Source organism: Heptranchias perlo, chromosome 29, assembly GCF_035084215.1.
Source record: "Heptranchias perlo isolate sHepPer1 chromosome 29, sHepPer1.hap1, whole genome shotgun sequence".
NCBI lineage: Eukaryota > Metazoa > Chordata > Chondrichthyes > Hexanchiformes > Hexanchidae > Heptranchias > Heptranchias perlo.
The window spans coordinates 20,795,431-20,815,568 of record NC_090353.1 but is presented as its reverse complement, the minus strand read 5'-3'; the positions used below and the strand labels follow the sequence as shown (position 1 = coordinate 20,815,568).

General features: G+C 39.7%; 1 long non-coding RNA gene across 1 annotated transcript; it reads left to right on the top strand.

Annotated features, from left to right (window-relative positions):
- Nucleotides 1-1,129: 1,129 nt before the first annotated feature.
- Nucleotides 1,130-18,508, top strand: LOC137299759 (uncharacterized). The gene is made up of 4 exons (XR_010957972.1): nucleotides 1,130-1,216; nucleotides 5,260-5,354; nucleotides 17,874-17,940; nucleotides 18,103-18,508. It is a non-coding gene; the product is annotated as an uncharacterized lncRNA (long non-coding RNA).
- Nucleotides 18,509-20,138: the final 1,630 nt, after the last annotated feature.

The following is a 20,138-nucleotide window of genomic DNA, read 5'->3' as shown; positions in this document are numbered from 1 at the left end:
AAATCTGTATGACTTGATAATTACAAAAATACAATACAGCAGAATCACCTGCCGGTTCAACCGCTCACACTCGGCCTGGTACAGGCCGGTAATGTCAATCATTTCCTCCGGCTTGTAGTTTGTACGCGATCTGTTTGCGATGGTCTATGATGACGCCTTTATTATATATTTCAGCTAAATGTTAAACTAATACTGGCAGCTTATTTGTTTCTATTTCTGCAGATTTACTCTACTACAGGTTGTGTTATGTATAACAGTATGTATTGATTTATAAATCGCTATTCTATCCAAATAGATAACTAATCATGACAAATAACAGAAACAAGAAAAATCTGTTTTGATGCAGTCCAAAATATGAAATCGAAAACAATTGTGGAAATATTTATATTTCGTTTCTTTCTACATTAATACATAGAACATGACTCCCCAGGAATAATTGGGAATTGAATTATTACCTATCACCCGTGGCCGTGTAAGGCCCTGCAAATCATAAGAGCCTCATACTGGGCTCCAGTTATTTCAGGGTAGCGGTGTTACTCATTAAACTACAATTGTTTTTGAATGGGAAAGGCTGCAGTTCATTTCATTTTGCATCTCTCGCACCCACAGGCAATCAAAAAAATGGAAACAATTTGAATGCTGTTTTTCTCAGTTCTGCAATGAACTCCTGCCGATGACTTGTACATGCCGATTTTAAAATGAATTGCAAAAAACGTTTCCTACAACTTATGATAAATCTATGGGAAGTCTCACAAGCAGATCGTTAACATTGGAAACGATGCAAATGAGACAATCGCTAAGAAGTTGCTTGACAGCATCAAGAGCAGCCATTAGGTTATTTTTGTAGGATTTCAATGCAGCCTAGAGAGAGACCCAGAAAAAAAAATAATACATTTAGTAATGGGGTCAGCGAAAATGCATGAGGTGCGCGGTTTCGTAACAGCTAGTGATCAGATATTAACCGTGTCAAGGAGGATACTTGATCACTTCGCAGTCCCGCAATGCTACACGGGATCAGAGTGCAGCTGTGTTAGACAAGGTGCATACATTTCCGATTGTTTAACTCTAAAAATATTTAACAAATATTTAACAAATATTTTTAACTAACTTGTTTACAAAGAGAATAATCGGGGAAAAACCGGCGGCACAAGTTGTCAGCCAACGATATACAAAACAACCATGTCTCTCCCTGGGGAGACGGCCGGTTTGGAAAGAGGTAACGAGCAGAGGGAGGGAGGAGTAAGTTTTGACAGGGTGCAGGATCCGGAAACACAATCCTAGTACTGTAACTGCTACCAAATATTTCCAGTAAAACCTCTCAATAAATATTTAAACAGAACAGCTAAAAAAAAAAGTTAACTACAAGCATTTAGCAGGCAGCTGTATTGAATGGAATGCACTTTGTTAAAGTTTGGAATTACGCTTTCTCTTATAATTTTAGGTCACAACAGCTGATAAGGAATCTTTAGCACTGGTTATGAATATTTAATAAAACTATGTTCGCTGTCCTTGTGTGAACACGATTACACTTTAAATTATTGATAACTGTAAATTAGGGGATAGGAATCAGAAATGGAGTTTCACGAATAGGTGGGAGTATGGAATCTAGTAAACTATTAACTACAGAGCAACACAACCTTGGGGCTTTTCTTTGCACGCGAGTTTGAGGGATGTTTATGATTTCCACGCCGCACACATTTATTTAATAAAATTAATCCTTAAAACGGACTCGGTAAGACCAAATAATGCAGTCTCCCATTGAAGATTAATTGAAAAATCACGTCTCTAATAATTATTGCAAAACTATAATCATTTTTATTATGCTGGATGAGCAGGTATTGCCAATGACTAAAAGTTGAGTTTGCAGAAAGATCGCCACCGAAAGTTCGACGGGGAGGGAGAAGCAAGTACCAACGGCGTATCAGCTAAACTCCAGCTGTCCGGAGACATCAGTCTAAACACGGACACATACATTCTGACATAAAGATTGAAAAGTACCACTTAAGCCTCACTTTCCAATTACAGGACTTTATTTGTGCTGATCCGGAAACAAGGGATACAATCCTCTCATCTTAATAATTTCCAATCGTGAAATGACACAAGTTCTAAAGGAATTGTTACATAATCCATTTCATGGGGTATTACCATACTGAAAGTCTTAAAGAAACAATTCTACTTACCTTTGATACAAAAAGAGTTTCTAACCGGAACTCAGACAGAATTAGTATTTGGAACCCGCAGCTGAGAGATGAGGAGAAGGGGATTAATCCCTGAGAAGATGGTTACAAAGAGTTCAATAACTGGCACTTGGTGTAGATTTACCTTAATAATTCCAAATAACTCTTTTGGTTCAAAAGATACTCTAGGTGTCCGTATTATAATCTCAATTTACAGAGGGAATGAAATTATTTCAAGTCAACATGATTCAAGTAAGTAAATAATAAAATACATACCAGATCTTTCTTCCCTTTCACACTACAGTTGTGTACAGAAGTGCATTCATGATACTCAGCACACACCATTGTAGGGATGCATGTCCCTACAGCTTGGTCTAATTTCACCTTTTAGTGAACAGATCCCTGGCAACAGGGCAACTTCACTTTGGAGCAGTGTCAGCTGCAAGTGAGGATAGGGACTAACTGTGCTAATCTTTCACTTAATAGGGCACCCTCTACTGCACCAGGTAACAGTTTCATTCTTCCATCTTCAGCCCCATCCTTTCAGAACCAAGACTTATTAATATTAAATCTTAGCAGCTCCCCTTGATGCACAGCTGAGACAGAGAGCTACACATCCCATGGTACAGTGCACTGGTGCTCCAATGTATCACACCACCATTAGAAAATTATTTTACAATTCCATCCCTAAATCTACACTGAAGGCAATCACATTTATTTTTCTTATTAAGGGAGTATGACAAACCCATGATGCATACATGTGAATGTGTCGCTCAGTTATTAAACCACATTGATATAACAAGATAGAATCCTAGAGAGCTGACAGTGAGTTACAAGGCAGTGGTTCTGTTGACACCAGTGGTTCTGATTGAAGCCCAAGTGGTTCTGGACTCTCAACAGAGCCTCCAGACTGATTTTATGAGTAACATAATAATTAAGACTTCCTTGCAGGCACCTCATTTTGTTTCCCCCCTCCTATTGCTAATGTTAGCAAAAAGACAGTGCAAGTAGGAAGCAAATATTAGTTAATGAAAGAAGATATATCTAATACCTTGTTTTGTTTAATAATATATAATACATAGGTTATATAAAAATTGTTGGCAGCATGGTGAAGTTGCGCATTAATGCACTAATATATGGTGAAGCAGAGCAGGTGGCTGTGGGTTAACATCTGCCAAGTCTCAGTTATATTGTTGTGGGGAAGTGCAAACCTTTTAAAGGGCAGAGAAATAATCAAAGAGTCACCCTGGGCCAGTCTTATATAGCTCCAGTGACCAGTGTTAAATGACACTGGTGGAACTCAGGTTGCTTATCTTCTCTCTTGGCCACAGTTGGTTTGTGGCATAGAAATAACTAAGAAGGTGAATCAAATAGAAAGAAACCTAGAAATTACTGTTTGCAAAATTGGTATAAAATGCTTAAATATTTTAATGGTGGTCTTCTTCATTTAAAATAAATGGTTTAAAGTTTCAGTTAAAATGGCAGGCTGAGGAATGTCATATGGACACTAAGGATTTATACACTTACACACAAACAACAATTTCTATACCATGTTGTACCATTAAATTATATTATAGCAGTTATTTGATACAGGTGATATGCTATTAAATATGATAGTGACTTAAGGCCTGATGGTATCTGATATAATTTCACTGGTAATGTAGATGTTTGGCAACAGAATGTAAGGAATAAATTGTACATTCTAAAATATTTAATTGCTTGTATAACACCATGCTTAGCATTAATATAGAATAAAAATGAGAATGGTAGCTTACTAAGAATGATCCAATCAATAATTTCACTGACACCTCACATTGTAAAGATCTTTTTTTGTATGCAACAATTTTTCTTGTTGAAATATTTGCTTCTTTTTAGGATTTTTTTAATGTAGAAAGAGGAGGGTAAGGAGTAGCTTTGCAATATTACACTTAACCTCAGGATTTAGTCCCGTATTAACAGCTGAGGAAACTTATTGGGAGACATAAAGAGGTAGATGGGAAAGTAGGCAAACAGAGGGAGAGGCAGTGAATGAGATGCAGATTTAGGAGGCAAAAAAGAGGGCCGTGAAGATCTGAGAAGGAGAGACAAAGAATGAAACAGATTGTGAACTACAGTAACATGAAGGAAAGATCAGGAGAAAGTGCGACTGCGGAGATATGTAGATATGGAAGAGGCTGGTACTTGGGCGAGAGGTGCAAAAGCCATTGTGATATTCTGTAAATGATGGAGGTTTAATCTGTAATAGCGAAAGGCCCGTATTAGTGACAATAAAAATAGTCACACCAGAGAAATAACCCATAATGATAAAACACTTCTCAGAAAGCAACAAATTCTATTTATGCTACACTTGGTTCGACAATCAGTGGAATAAATAAGTCATATTTGACAAAGTAACTGAAACTACACCTGCAACGCCTCCACCAACAGCCAATTCAAATACTCCAGCTGTGCACTGTCTCTCTGTGCTCTGTCTCTCTGTGCTTTGCATCAAAGTCCAGGAACAGTGCACAGTTTGTTCTTGCACCCAAAAATCAAAGACGCTGCCTTTTGCACCCAATGATATACCTTAAAATATCAATGACAGAAATAGAACACAAATATAACAAATTATTAAATAGCACCTTATCAGTGCATGTGCTTAAGAAAAAAAACAACTTTCCCAGCCTGATGGGCTACTAATATCCTCTGAACCTTAGGCTGTTTTTTGACATTAAAGGTGCTATAAAAATGCAAGTTGTTATCGTTGTTGTTGTTGAACCAGCTCAGTTACCACCATCCTCACCAAGGCACTGGTCCACTCCACACTAGCTGAATTACTATTGTCCCCAACAGATCACTTGTCATCCCTGCTCCAACTTAATTTCAACTATCCCTACCAGGTTACTAGTTACCTTTGCCCCATTACCCAAGCTCAGTTACATTGTTTCTACCAGACCATTAGTTACCTCTGCCCCATTGCCCAAGCTTAGTTACAATGTTCCTACCAGGCCCCCAGCCACAGCTATGTATGAAAGAAAAGCACAATTTTTTTAAAATCGCATTTTAATTTTTTTAATTTTTACTTATTTTCTCCCTGTTTCAGAATGCCCAATGATACACACTATTGGAAGGCCAAGAGGATGGGGAGATCATTTTTATCTCAAACTTCTGCCAATGTTCTTGTAAAGCCAGCACCAGGTATGACAGTGGACATTTCTCTTCCTTGCTTGTGTCAGTGGATCCTCTTAATAACCTCTTCTGAGATTGGAACTAGCTCCACTCCATGGCACACCACACGGGCATTATTGAGCTGCATTTGCCACTCAATGTCACCTCACACTGGCATCACTGAACTGTATCCTGCCAACCCACGACACCACACGCTGGCATCGCTGAGGGATGGCCTCCTATTTATTTTCAAAATGAGACCTAATGTTGACCTTCATTATGTCTCCTAAATATGTCTGTTGCTGACTGTTGTTCTTTACATGTCCCCAGCCTGTTTTTGATTTTCACTTTTCTAAAATGATTTGACTTTTATGCATTGCCATGGTGTTAGCGTTACAAAACTTCAGTCACTTGTACATCATAACCATTAAACATTTTTAGATAATTCAGGTGCCAGGAGAACTGGCTATCTTCTCTATGTGTGAGTTCATCAAAATATTATATGTCTTAGGGGAAAAACACTTGATGTGATTGGCTGAAAACCTGCCATGTGTTGGAAAATAGTTTCCACTACAGATCACAAAATGACATCAGTGGCAAACGTCTATTGCATTCACATAAATCATTAATAAAAATAAACAACATTCTCAGTTCAGATGTACTCAATGTACTCAAATGGCTCTCTGCCAGTCATTTCCAGCTCAGTCCTGATGCTGTGTGAGTCCACGTTTTAATCGCACTTCTGCAATTAAACAGTTTATGCCATATTTTAGCAAACTGTATATGCTAAGATATTGTTGTGCAGTTGGATAACTTCTACTAGCAGTATTGGTGGCATAGTTATGCACTGATTAATCTATTTGTACATACAATAATAGTACAATGAACTCCTGCTACTTATGCTGAAGCCATCCAGTAAACATGGAATTGGTGAAAACAGTGTGGATTGGTAAATGGAGGGAAATTATCTTGCTTTACTAGTAAACCACCCAATATAATTTCCTGTCTCAGGTTCGGAGAATCACAAACATGAAGCTGCATCCTACTGCTTTGGTGACTCCTTCACCAGCCCAGTTACCACTGTCTTTAATAAAAACTGAGCGTTTTGATACAACTCTGTGTTATGTCACCAAGATAGCATTTTATTTATTTCTAAAGTCAGAGTGTTCACATTTTAAAGATGACCTCGAGTCTTTTTTTTAAGAGCCACATAATCTTACCAGTCGCAGTGCATAAACAAATTACACCCATGGTGACGTGCATGAATTACAACCAACACAAAATGAAATGCAACTTACTGGAACAGTCAACTCACATGGTGTTTATGCAGAGTTGCAGTACCTCTATATACAAAACTATCTGGGTAAATTGTCTGGAGCTGTACTGTATGTACTGCCTGCTCTCAATTGGATAGCTGCAGTGGTACTAGTAACTGTAGGAAGCAGTATAGGGTGGATATAATGGGGAAAGTAAGAGTGATGCTATTGGCTGAATGGGGGAGAGAACACCTTTAAACACCTCAGCTGGACATGTATGCTCAAGCTGTCAGGAAATGCGTCAATGCCAGATTCATCAGCCGCACTCAGAAGACAGTCCAGAATGTCACCCGAGCACAACGCAACGCCATCAACACTCTCAAGACCAACCGCAACATCGTCATCAAACCAGCGGACAAAGGAGGAGCCATAGTCATACAGAACAGAACGGACTATTGCAAAGAAGCATACCGACAACTGGACAACCAGGAACACTACAGACGGTTACCCACAGACCCGACCAAAGAACACACCCACCAGCTCAACAAACTGATCAAGACCTTCGATCCAGACCTTCAAAGCATCCTACGCACTCTCATCCCACGTACTCCCCGCGTGGGAGACTTCTACTGCCTCCCAAAGATACACAAAGCCAACACACCCGGACGTCCTACCGTATCAGGCAACGGAACCCTGTGTGAGAACCTCTCTGGATACATCGAGGGCATCCTGAAACCCATCGTACAGGGAACCCCCAGCTTCTGTCGCGATACGACAGACTTCCTACAAAAACTCAGTACCCACGGACCAGTTGAACCAGGAACACTTCTCACCATGATGGACATCTCGGCACTATACACCAGTATCCCCCACGATGACGGCATCACTGCGACAGCATCAATACTCAACACCAACAACAGCCAATCTCCGGACGCCATCCTACAACTCATCCGCTTCATCCTGGATCACAATGTCTTCACCTTCAATAACCAGTTCTTTACCCAAACACACGGAACAGCCATGGGGACCAAATTCGCACCCCAATACGCCAACATTTTCATGCACAAGTTCGAGCAGGACTTCTTCACTGCACAAGACCTCCAACCAACACTATACACCAGATACATCGACGACATTTTCTTTCTATGGACCCACGGCGAAGAATCACTGAAGAGACTACACGATAACATCAACAAGTTCCATCCCACCATCAAGCTCACCATGGACTACTCCTCAGAATCAGTTTCTTTCTTGGACACACGAATCTCTATCAAAGACGGGCACCTCAGCACCTCACTCTACCGCAAGCCCACGGACAACCTCACGATGCTCCACTTTTCCAGCTTCCACCCTAACCACGTCAAAGAGGCCATCCCCTATGGACAGGCCCTGCGAATACACAGGGTCTGCTCAGACGAGGAGGAACGCGATGGACACCTACAGACGCTGAAAGACGCCCTAGTAAGAACGGGATATGATGCTCGACTCATCGATCGACAGTTCCGACGGGCCACAGCAAAAAATCGCATAGACCTCCTCAGGAGACTAACACGGGACACAACCAACAGAGTACCCTTTGTCGTCCAGTACTTCCCCGGAGCGGAGAAACTACGCCATGTTCTCCGCAGCCTTCAACATGTCATCAATGACGACGAACACCTCGCTATGGCCATCCCCACACCTCCACTACTCGCCTTTAAACAGCCACCCAACCTCAAACAGACCATCGTTCGCAGCAAATTACCTAGCTTTCAAGAGAACAGCGTCCACGACACCACACAACCCTGCCGCGGTAACCTCTGCAAGACATGCCAGATCATCGACACAGATACCACCATCACACGAGAGGACACCACCCACCAGGTGCATGGTTCATACTCCTGTGACTCGGCCAACGTTGTCTACCTCATACGTTGCAGGAAAGGATGCCCCAGAGCATGGTACATTGGCGAGACCATGCAGACACTGCGACAACGGATGAACGGACACCGCGCAACAATCGCCAAACAGGAGGGTTCCCTCCCAGTCGGGGAACACTTCAACAGTCAAGGACATTCAGCCACCGACCTTCGGGTAAGCATACTCCAAGGCGGCCTTCGAGACACACGACAACGCAAAATCGTCGAGCAGAAATTGATTGCCAAGTTCCGCACCCATGAGGACGGCCTCAACCGGGATCTTGGGTTCATGTCACGCTACACGTTATCCCACCAGCGAACAAATGTTATCTGTTTTTAATATAACGGGTCAGTTGCTGTCTTTTCCATGTTTCTACCTCTCTATCTCTTTTTTTTTGTGTTTGTTGTTTTTTTTTTTGGTGATTTGTATATTCTGAGACCTGGCAGGTAACACCTGTCTGTCTGCACACTGATTGCCTTGGCAACGGGCAGTTGAAAAAACTGTCTGTACTCACCAAGCATTGTTCTGTGAATTATAAATGCGACTTCATTTCGAGGATTTCATTTCCAAATCGTTCACCTGAGGAAGGAGGTAGCCTCCGAAAGCTTGTGAATTTAAAATAAAATTGCTGGACTATAACTTGGTGTTGTAAAATTGTTTACAATTGTCAACCTTTAAATTGATCCCAGCATGAAACTTATCTCCGAGGTGAGATTCTTGAAGCCAGAACCAACTCAGGTATGTTATTTACATTTACATTGGCAGTTACAGAGTGGATTGTTTCAGGATTTGGCCTTGATCTGACTTGTGTTTGTCAGAATAACTGGGGCTTTATTCTTTCCTGAATCCCAATTTTCACAACAACCCAGTGGTATTTCCCTTACTGGCTCAGTGCTCCAGGTCGCTGAAACTTGAAAATACATGGAGATTTTCTTGGATTTCCCTTTGGCTTTCAATGCTCATATTGGAAGAATTCAGAGGAGTGTCATACTTTTTCTGGGATAGTCCCAGTGAATAATGTCAGCTTTGTTGCCCAGCACAGGAGCTGTAATTCAAGCTTCACACTGAAATACTGCCAGGCAGGAAGATGGGAGAAGTGAAGATTCAGGAAGAGAGCCTTCCTGTCAGTTTTTACTCACAGGACTATGCTTATCTTCAACCTGCACATTAATATAATATTTAGGTATGTCATAGGATTATTGGCAAGGTGCAGAAATGGCTACATGTGTGAAATCGATGATCATACCCGAGGGACGCCACCAATCTGGAAACCTTTAGCTGGCTCTGCTGCTGGGATGTATGTGAAGCCGGCATACGGCAAAACAGGCTTTAAATTAAAGAAGCGATGGAGCTGACTTCTGTGATTTCGCCTATGAATGCCTGGAAAGATCATGTGACATAAAAGTTAAGGACAGTGATGACTTTCACTGCCATTGGTAGTGCAGTGTGGATGGTTGACTATCCTTACATGTCTTTGTAGGTCAGTTTGTACCTCTTAGTCACACCTCCCTGCTGAGTCTCCTCATGCACTACCCCTCCGCCATGACCAGATGATTATGTAGCTGAAGTTCAACTATCTGGGGTAGTTTATTCTGTGAATTCCCTCTGTGCTCCTGGATCACTCTCTCCTCCAACTGCACTAAAAGCTACCCAGCAATGACTGCTGCATTAATGCAATGATATTGAATTCACTTCTATCAATGCTATGATTTTGACTTCACTTCCATCAGGGCCATGATTTTGACTTCACTTCCATCAATGCTATGATTTTGACTTCACTTCCATCAATGCTATGATATTGACTTCACTTCCATCAATGCTATGATATTGAATTCACTTCCATCAATGCTATGATATTGAATTCACTTCCATCAATGCTATGATATTGAATTCACTTCCATCAATGCTATGATATTGAATTCACTTCCATCAATGCTATGATATTGAATTCACTTCCATCAATGCTATGATATTGAATTCACTTCCATCAATGCTATGATATTGAATTCACTTCCATCAATGCTATGATATTGAATTCACTTCCATCAGTGCTGTGGTGACATCTCAAAATCTTGTCCTTTGTACAACTGGCTAAGGCCTCCTACACCCTCCCCTTGCATAATTCTTACGAGTTTCTCATGATTGGCTTTGAACAAGACCTTAACAAGTAAAATGCTATTTTCCTTTTCTTTTCATAATGTTCTTGAACCCATTTTTGAATAGGAAAAATTCTTAGAGCAGTGCTAAATATAGAATATTTTGTTTACACTTTCAACTGGTATATTGCAATACTATTTACATATGTCTACTTCTTCCACTAAGATTAGCCAATAGAGGAAAATATGATCCTAGATTTCCAGGGACCAGAAAGGCATATATTTAGCACAAGGCTACATACTCCCTCCCCCTATGTGAGCATATTGAACAGATTGTGGATAACGGATAAACTAACGCCATGCCTGCATATTTCGCACTCAATTGTACTTCTAGGGATTGGATCAATTCTTTTTTTACAACAAGACCACATTAGGATCAGATGGATGTATTCCTACTACAAGAACTCGTACACCTGCTCACGGCAGGATTTCATTTTATTTATTATTTTCATTTTACATTAGCGGTGATGACAGCTACTTACGGTATGTGCCAATGATGTTTGGAAGACTCATGGCAGAATATTCTATCTGCATTGTACACAGGAATCACTTTGTCCCTTACATGTGGGCAGAAGCATTCAAGAAAAAAACAAACAAGATTCCTGAACCATAACTGGACCATATAAACTAACCTGAACTCCCCAAATTGGGTCCCTTCAAGTGTGGAATTCAATCTGACGCTCATTCCTAGAAGTTGCACTGAGATTTTCCAGCTTCTAGAGATGTGCTGAAAATGTAGGTTACTATTTCAAACTAGGTTTGATAGAGTATGGGTGGGAAAAGGTTGTAATATGCCATTTACATGCCAGATGTGGATTCACATTACATGCAACTGATGTAGGCTGATTTCAGCAAATAGATTACTGCAATCAGCAGCAGAGAATTTGGCAGTGGTCTGCTTGTGCACAATGGGAAATAGGGCATCTTCAGTGCAAATTTGTACCATGATACTAGGAATAGACTAGAACAATCTGGCCTACTATAATCCATCATAGGGCAGAATACATAATTCAGTAATGAAGGGCCATTTGCATAGTCATATTGTGGTGGCACACATATTGCCACACCAAACAAGATTCAGGTTCCTCCAAATGCCAAGTTGCCAGTCTCAACCAAGTCATTGGTGGCAGTGCCAAGCAAAGGTGGGAAAACTGACAGATGTTCCTAATTGGTTGCACTCCTCAGTCCCTTTACCAGTTGACCACAGAGTGGCAACTAGCACAACCTGGGAACATAGCTGAGGTTAGCATTTGTCCTGTCAAGGGAGCCCAGGGTATGGGTTAGGAGATTACAAAGAGGAGAAAATAGAAATAAATTAAAATGACAAATTAAGGAAAAAAATATAGACTGTTTTGTAGAAAATACTTGAATCTATTGTCTAGAGATGGGAGTTTTCACTACAGAATGAATCCATATCAGCATCTTTGCAATGTTTACGTAGTTCTCATCAAGTCCTAACATCTACTAGTCAAGTACTATGCTGAATTAGCAGATAGCATTTAAATAGGGGTTTCTGAAAACAAGGCACCGTAAAATACTTTCACAAACACAATAAACATATCCTTGCATTTATAAATTTGTCATCTCTAATGTATCTGAACAACTGTCTTCTTTGTGATTTCTATCCACTATTCTAAATTTCAATCTAACCAATACTGTACTGTTTCCCAAATTATTAATTTACTTAAGAAAATTGTCTATGCTGTTTGCAAGAAAACATGAGAAGACAAAATGAAATAAAATCCAGTCCCCCGTCAGATTTCTGCCACAGGCGTGGAAAGATTGCAGCACAGACTCTGTAAACAAAGAGAGAGACAATGAAATTACTGTAGTAAATGGCGAAACAGGTTAGAGAGCTTGCCAAATCCGAGGGATTGTTTGAGTAGAAGGAAGTAGCAGACATTATTGAGTACAGTGCTTTCCAGGAACAAACCAAAATAATCAAATGAGTTATATGCTTCAGCACTCAGCACTCAGGCAAAAAAATGAATGTGTGATCTCTGCGCTGCAACAAAAGATACAACTTATTTTATTTTAAAATGAAAACGTACAGCAATCCAAAAAAATCTAATGGTGACCAAAGATTTCTTCAGATAAGTTGCCTGTGAGTTTCAGTAACAATTTAATTGTGCAAAATGATTTATATTCTGGCTGAAGTATTGAAAGTATTAATTATCCTGGAGTACCAAGATCAGCCTCAGCCAAGATCAGGAAGAATGGGCTCCCTGCTCGCTACAACAGTTGGAGTGAAATTCTTCTTGGTACACAGACAGTGCATTCATTGGGAGTTAAATTGCTTACTCATTATTCCTAGTGTATTTGCAAGAATGCATTACCTTATTTGGTAAGCTTTCTGGATGCTCAGGTGTGCTGAAAGTAATGCACGACTGTGTGTCCAATTTGGAAGTACCTGCAATAATGTTGCTTAGCAGGCTAAATAATCACTTATCCATATAAATAGACCATTATGGGCCAATCTAGCTGTAGAGTGTTCAATTTCAGTGGGAAATGGAGGAACACTGCAGACAGCAGAAGCCATGATTCGTGATTTAGAGACAAAGATTTGCAAGTCTTAATTGATGATGTGAGAGTAAGGAGAACTGCTCTGTTCAGTATGGAGAGGCAACCCATCAATAACTAGAGGGTGAAAAAGACATGGATGACCATTCCCCTGGCCATGAATGTGGGGTCACATGCCCCCATTAAACTGAAAAAATATCCAAAAGATAATGGAGAAAGTGGCAAGGTATGCAATGAGGTTGAATCACTGAATCTTACAGCACAGAAGGAGGCCATTTAACCCATTACATCTGGGCCAGTTCTCAGAAAAAGCTATGTTCTAGCAACCTTCTGTGTAAAAGAAATTCTACCAATCTCTCGCTTTGTTTTTTGACGAGGATCTTAAATTTATACCTCTGGTTACTGATTCACCAACCAGTGGAAATAGTTGTCGCTTATTTACCTTATAAAAACCCTTCACAATTTTGAACACCTGTATCAGATCTTCTCTTAACCGCTGTACTAATTAAAAGAATCCCAGTTGCTCTTGTCCCTTCTCATAATTAAAGCCTCTCATCCTTGGTATCATCTTAGTAAATCTCTTCTGCAAACTCTCCACGGCCTTGACATCCTTCCTAAGTGGGGTGCCCATCATTGTACACAATATTCTAACTGTAGCCTAACCAATGATTGGAAAATAGGGCAGGTTTGCACAAATGTGGATTATGAAGTCTGTGCACGGTTTGACAGTTTAGACAAAATGCAGATCGGGGAAAGCAGAAGCAAATCATGGTCAAAATAGTTATAGGATATAAAAATAGGAGGAAAAAGTAAGCCCTGAGGAAAATGGATGCTGATTTTGGATGGCCGGTGGGCCATATTGCGGGTCGTGTGTGGGCAATGTGGAGCAGTCACAAAAAATAAATAGGTTGTGAAAGTGAAATAAAAACAAACTGCAGAAAAATGGAAAATAGGAAAGGGGTGAAAAATGAAATTGGGTCTGTTTGCAATTGTGCAACAGAGTACTGGGCTACCAAAAACTGGGCTAGAAAGCCAAGGAATAGTGGTCTTAGTATTGGATGTAGGTGGTAACTACACCCAAGGATTCTCAAACAAACAGGCCTTTTTGAAAAAATATTAATGAAGGCACTCAAAGACATAAAAGACAATTTTATAAGTAAATGTAACCATAATAATGTAAGATATGTAATTCTTTATGTTTCTATTATATTAGAAATCTGATTTTGATACATGGACATTTGAGTTTGAGAGAAAAAGTTGGTGGATGAAAGTGTGTTGAAAGAACACAGTGATTGATTGGTTAAGTTTCTGATTTAGTACATTTTCATGAATCAGCAGAATTACATGAAAGTCTGGAGAGTTAAGGGTTATGACTTTTTTTGTTTCAACCAATTAAAAAATGTGACATTAGAGAGTGATGCCAGAGCATAATGCAGTAAATGTGATGCCACAATGTCATGGATAAAACCTGGCATTATTGTATTGTTTTTAAAATAGTACTGGTGATCTCTATACCATGACACACAAAATTGGAGGATATGGTGTTTTATAAAGAAGTGGATCTCTTGTGGCACTGTACTATAAGTGAAAGGATATGTTGTTTTGGGAGGGGGGGCTTTGGAAGTGGGTGTTGGAGCAATTAAGAGAGCTGCAACTTGAGCATTGTGAGGTAGTGGGTAGTTGAGAAGGAAAACACTGGGGGGATAGGGGGTATTTTAGAGTAGAGGAGTGAAGTGGCAATGTGTGGCCAAGAGGAGGTAGGGAGCATTGGGGTGAGGATTCGGGGGTAAAAAAGAAATGCAGGGAGTGATGGATGATAGGAAGTGGGAGGAATGTAGGAATGAGTGGGTTCAGAATGAAGGACTGGAAATAGATAAAGAGAGAAGACCCAGAACAAGGAATGGAATGAGCAGAAAAAGGTAATAGAGACAAAGACAGATGGATTAGTTGGCAATAGTTGATGCAGGGAGCAGAAAATTCAGCGATAGTCTTGAATGATCAGAGACAGACAGATAGAATGGAAAAATGAGGGAAGGGGGTGTGGCAACGAGCTGTGGTCAGGAATCGGCCAATTTTGCAATGGACATGGAGGAGCGGACAGTGACCTCGGATCCTGAAGCAGTAAAGGCTGAGGTGTCAAAAAGATAATTTGAAGAATGGTGAAGTAGTAGGAGGGGGATAAGGTCAGGGTTGGAAGCAGCAGGCAGGGGAGGCTGCAGTCAGCAGGAGCAATCCAGTGGGAGAGAGAAATGGCAGCTTCAGTAGGAAAATCAGGTAAGTCTCATTTAAAAATAATAATTCTCAGGATGTGGGCGTCACTGGCAAAGCCGCCATTTATTGCCCAGCCCTAATCGCCTTAAGAAGGCGGTGGGTCTTCTTCTTGAACTGCTGCAGTTTTAAAAATTATTTGTAGGCCACTTCAGGGAGCAGTTAAGAGTCAAATATGTTGGTGTGAGACTGGAGTCATATATAGGCCAGACTGGGTAAGGATGGCAGGTTTCCTTCCCTAAATGACATTAGTGAACCAGCTGGGTTTTTATAACAATCCACCCGTCATTTTTATTTTTATCAGCTAGTTTATAAATTTCCAGGTTTATTTATTTAATCTCAATTCAATTTTTCAAACTGCCCTGGTGGGATTTGAATACACATTCTGTGGATTACATAGAATGTATGGCACAGAAACAGGTAATTCGGCCCAACTGGTCCATGTTGATCTTTATGTTCCACACGAGCCTCCTTCCACTTGTCTACATCTAACCCTATCAGTATAACCTTCTATTCCTTTGTTTAACTAGCTTCCCCTTGAATGCATTTCTACTACTCACCTTAACTACTCCCTGTGGTAGCGAGTTCCACATTCTAACCACTCTCTGGGTAAAGACATTTCTCCTGAATTCCCTATTGGATTTATTAGTGACTATCTTATAACTATGGCGCCTAGTATTGAGCTCCCCTGCAAGTGGAGACATTGTCTCTACGTCTACCCTATCAAACCCTTTCACAATCTTAAAGATTATTAGTACAGACCTTTGAGCGAGGGCTTTGGATTAGTAGTCCATTAACATAACCATTAGGCTACCGTATCTGATGTATTTGTACAGGAGAGAAAGAGAGAGAGAGAGAGAGCTCATGAAGAGAGTCATAGGGAGAGATGAGTCTGGAGATTTAGTGAGAATGAGAATAAGATAGGGAAAACAACTGGGTGGGAAGCATCAGGGAGGGAAACCTGTGGTCGCAAAGAACATGCATCGAAGGGCAGGATCTGGATTAGCAAAATTTTAGACTTACTGACTGCATCTGAAACATTTTTGCTCAAAAAGTCTTTTAAGATTCCATTATTTTGTTTTCCATTACACACTGCAATTACATAAATAGCTAGCACAGCTGTGATTAATTAGAATGTTTATTTTAATTTTATAACCATAAACAAAAACACAAGCATTTGTCATCAAAGTCTTTAGCCCTGATTTTAACTTGGGGCGGGAGTCGGGTGGGTGGGGCCCGAGTCCCGCGGCAAACCGTCCTGATCTCGGCAGCGTGAGACATGGGAGATTTTAACTCCCAGGCCTCATCTGCATAGGCCCCGTCAGTCTCCTGTTGGAACTGGTGAGCGGGAGCGGGATGTTGGGTGGGAGCCAGCGTGGTCTGAGGGAACAATCCCCAGCACTCAGTTAAGTGGCTGGAAGAGGGTTAAGGGGGGCCTCGCGGCTTCCCCGCGCAGGCCTGTGGATAAAATAGCAGTCAGGCCTGGATGACATCATTGGAGCCTTTGGAGCGTATTTAAAGAAGGGCCCCACCTGCTCAGAACAGCAGGTCAAGTACAGACGGGACCTCGGTGGGCAAGTCCCACCAGCAATTTTAACTGCCCGCATACCCGGTTGGCAGGTTTAAAATCGCCCTTTTGTGTTTATCTCAAAAACTTTCAAAATTCAACCTGTTTATTTTTGTTTGGAAAAGGAAGAAATGTTGTTTGGAAAAGGTAAAACATGAAGTAATACACTGAGAAAAATAATTAGAATTTGAAAACAATGATTAATAGAACATTTAACAAAATAAAACACAAGTACCAAAAATGAACCTATCTCTGTCTGTCTGACTGTCTATGTTGTCTTTCAGCTTGTTTTCAAATTATTTAAGGAAACTTAGAAATCCTTTTACACCATAAGGAGATATATACCTCCATTTGCACTGAGACCATCCTATTGATGTGTGCTGGGAATTCAACACACATGCTCACACTGTAGCTCCTACCTTTAGCTAACAGAGTAATAGTTCAGGGGGAAATCGGCAGGTGCAAGTCAAATTTTTGACCCTACAAGCAAAAACACTAATAAAGTTAATCAAAGACACAAAAGACAATTTTTACGGGCAAGTTCAATCATGTTATTGTGAAATGTGTAAATTTTATGTCTTTCTTATATTACAAATCTTATTTTTGGGCATTAGACGTTTCAATTCACAAGAAGAAACATGATGGCTGAAAAGATTGAGATTTCTTTGAGCAATTTGATTGGTAGTTTTTTTTGTGTGTCTGCATAGTTACAGGTGAGTCAATATAGTTAAAGTTGTGATTTACTGTCTTTATTTCAGCCAATCAAAAAGTGTGAAGCCAGAACGTGACAGTGAGGAAATGTTTGCTGTTGGACCAGATATAGATGTTGACATGCACTTTGTTTCTGCATCGATTTATCTTAATTATTTATTTAATATTTCAGATTTGCAATGCAACAATCTAAAAGAGAAACATGTTTTCCCTGTTCTTTGAAAAAAATTCTAATTCAGGTAACAAGTATTTACAGATATAATTTCAATAAAAAATGATTACAGATTCAATATGCATATTTATTAGTCTGCATCTTTTTACATTCAGAAAAGGAAAACTCCATATGTTGAAATTATTGAATGATGCTTTTATTTCTGATAAGTATTTCCCTCTTCTGATAGAATTCTCTCTCAATTTCGCATATGTGCAAAGTTAAGATTATGCAGCCAGGTGCAGTAACCCGACAACAAGAAATGCTGATCTTGAGTGGATGAAGAGGAACTGAACTGCATGGGACACTGGCTCTGTGCCAAAGGAGAGTTATTATTTGCAAGTTGACATTGGACATGATGCAACAAGACAATTGGACCTACAATGGATTTATTGCACACATAGTGCTGGGAACTCTCATTATTTTCATTGATACTGATCCTATTACAGAAGACACTAACACTGTTTTCCATCACGTTCTTATAGACAATAACCAATTATCACGGGACACTAAAATGTGACACCTGACAATCACTCTAATGTATCTGAAACTAGTTGTGCAACAGAGTAATGTTAAAATGCAGTTACCGTGTTCCATGCAGTGTCTTTCAATAAATATTTACTAATTGTCATCAATTGCAGTTATTCATATTCTGTTTAAAAACTTAATTTGAATGAGAGCTGCAGAGTAATTAAAATCTTTCCCATAGGAGATAATAGTTCATTTTTTGTTTCTATCCGGCAATTCTGTTGAATTCTCTTATGATTGATTAAGAAGCACATTTTATACCAATTTCCATGGACACATTTAGCATGGGGGAAAGATTAAATTGTAATACCAATGAATGAAAAATTAATTGGCACTTTCTAACAAACTTAATCTCATCTACTTTTTTGTAAAGGTAATGCTACTTAACTGGTGTAAAGTTACTTGAAATTTTAGTTTTGCTAGTTAGTATTCCTCTGCTAGAAGTTCAAAGTCCGGTGTTGCAGCATGCCATGATTCTGCTTCCTCTGTATTTTTGACTTCATTTCATTTATATTTGATTTTGATCTATTTGCCAGAGGAATGTATAATTTGGTAGTTACAGTCAGAATTTCTTGCAAAAACACACTGTGACTGCAAAAACGTGGAGCCGTGCCTGTTCTGTAATTATGTAATTACTAGGTTCTTTGTAAAATCCTTCATCGAATTGATCAGCATAGACACTGGTTCAAACGTTCTGGGCTAATTTGGTGCACAGTTGTCTAGCACAAGTGAAACGGTCAGACTCAATTCAGGGAAGTACCAGTAATATAGGTCCAAGGTCTGTCTAATTGTGTGCGATCAGTCCTCACGAGAAGCAGCTCCCCTCCCACAGTAAGGAAAGTTTCAAATGATATTAAACTTCTTAAATTACTGATTTAAATTCCTAACATACTTTTGATGTTTTGAAAAGCTAGCACATAGGTACATTTAATTAAGTGTTAGTTTAAGTACGGTTTAGAATTGAAACAGTCACATATTTCATAACCTTATCTCAAAGTGTCTGCTGGACTCAAACAATGACAGTATATTTGTAGATATTAGTATTTTAGAAATGCATAATCTAGACTATTACTGTGTTAACAAGCATCTGATCTACATATGATTTTACACATGTATTTTTTTCATTTGAATCCACGGTACAGTTTGTCAGAAGCTTTTATAAAAGTAGCAGTTATTTAAAACATTCTTACAAGTTACAGTAGTAGCTTGGAATTGGCCTTACCTTTTATTGTGGTGTGAAGCAGGGTTTCTTTTAGTGAAACACATTAACACTAGGTGTTCCCTAATACTGTACACCTATCTGTTTATTGTGTTGGACTGGAATCATTCAGACGGTAAGGTAACGTTACTAAGTACAAATAAACACACAAAAAAACTACAAATAGTTTTTATAGACGCAACGTTCCTAAATTGCAATCTGCAGGCGCTTGTTGCTTTTGTAATGTAAAGACCCTGTGTAGATGGGACAGTGAAATAAATACATTACAAATAATTTCTTCTTATAATTGCGCAGTTTTGCGACACATGTTTAAGTGTACTGTTGGGTGTGAGAGCAGAGAAGATTGAGGGAATTGCAAACAAGTCACTGAAACAATGGCAACACGATATTAAACTCAAGCTCACCACACTTTTGTCTAATGGTTGGGCGGATTAACCTGCCAGTAATAAAGCTTCAACAAAACTAGACAGCACGTCTGC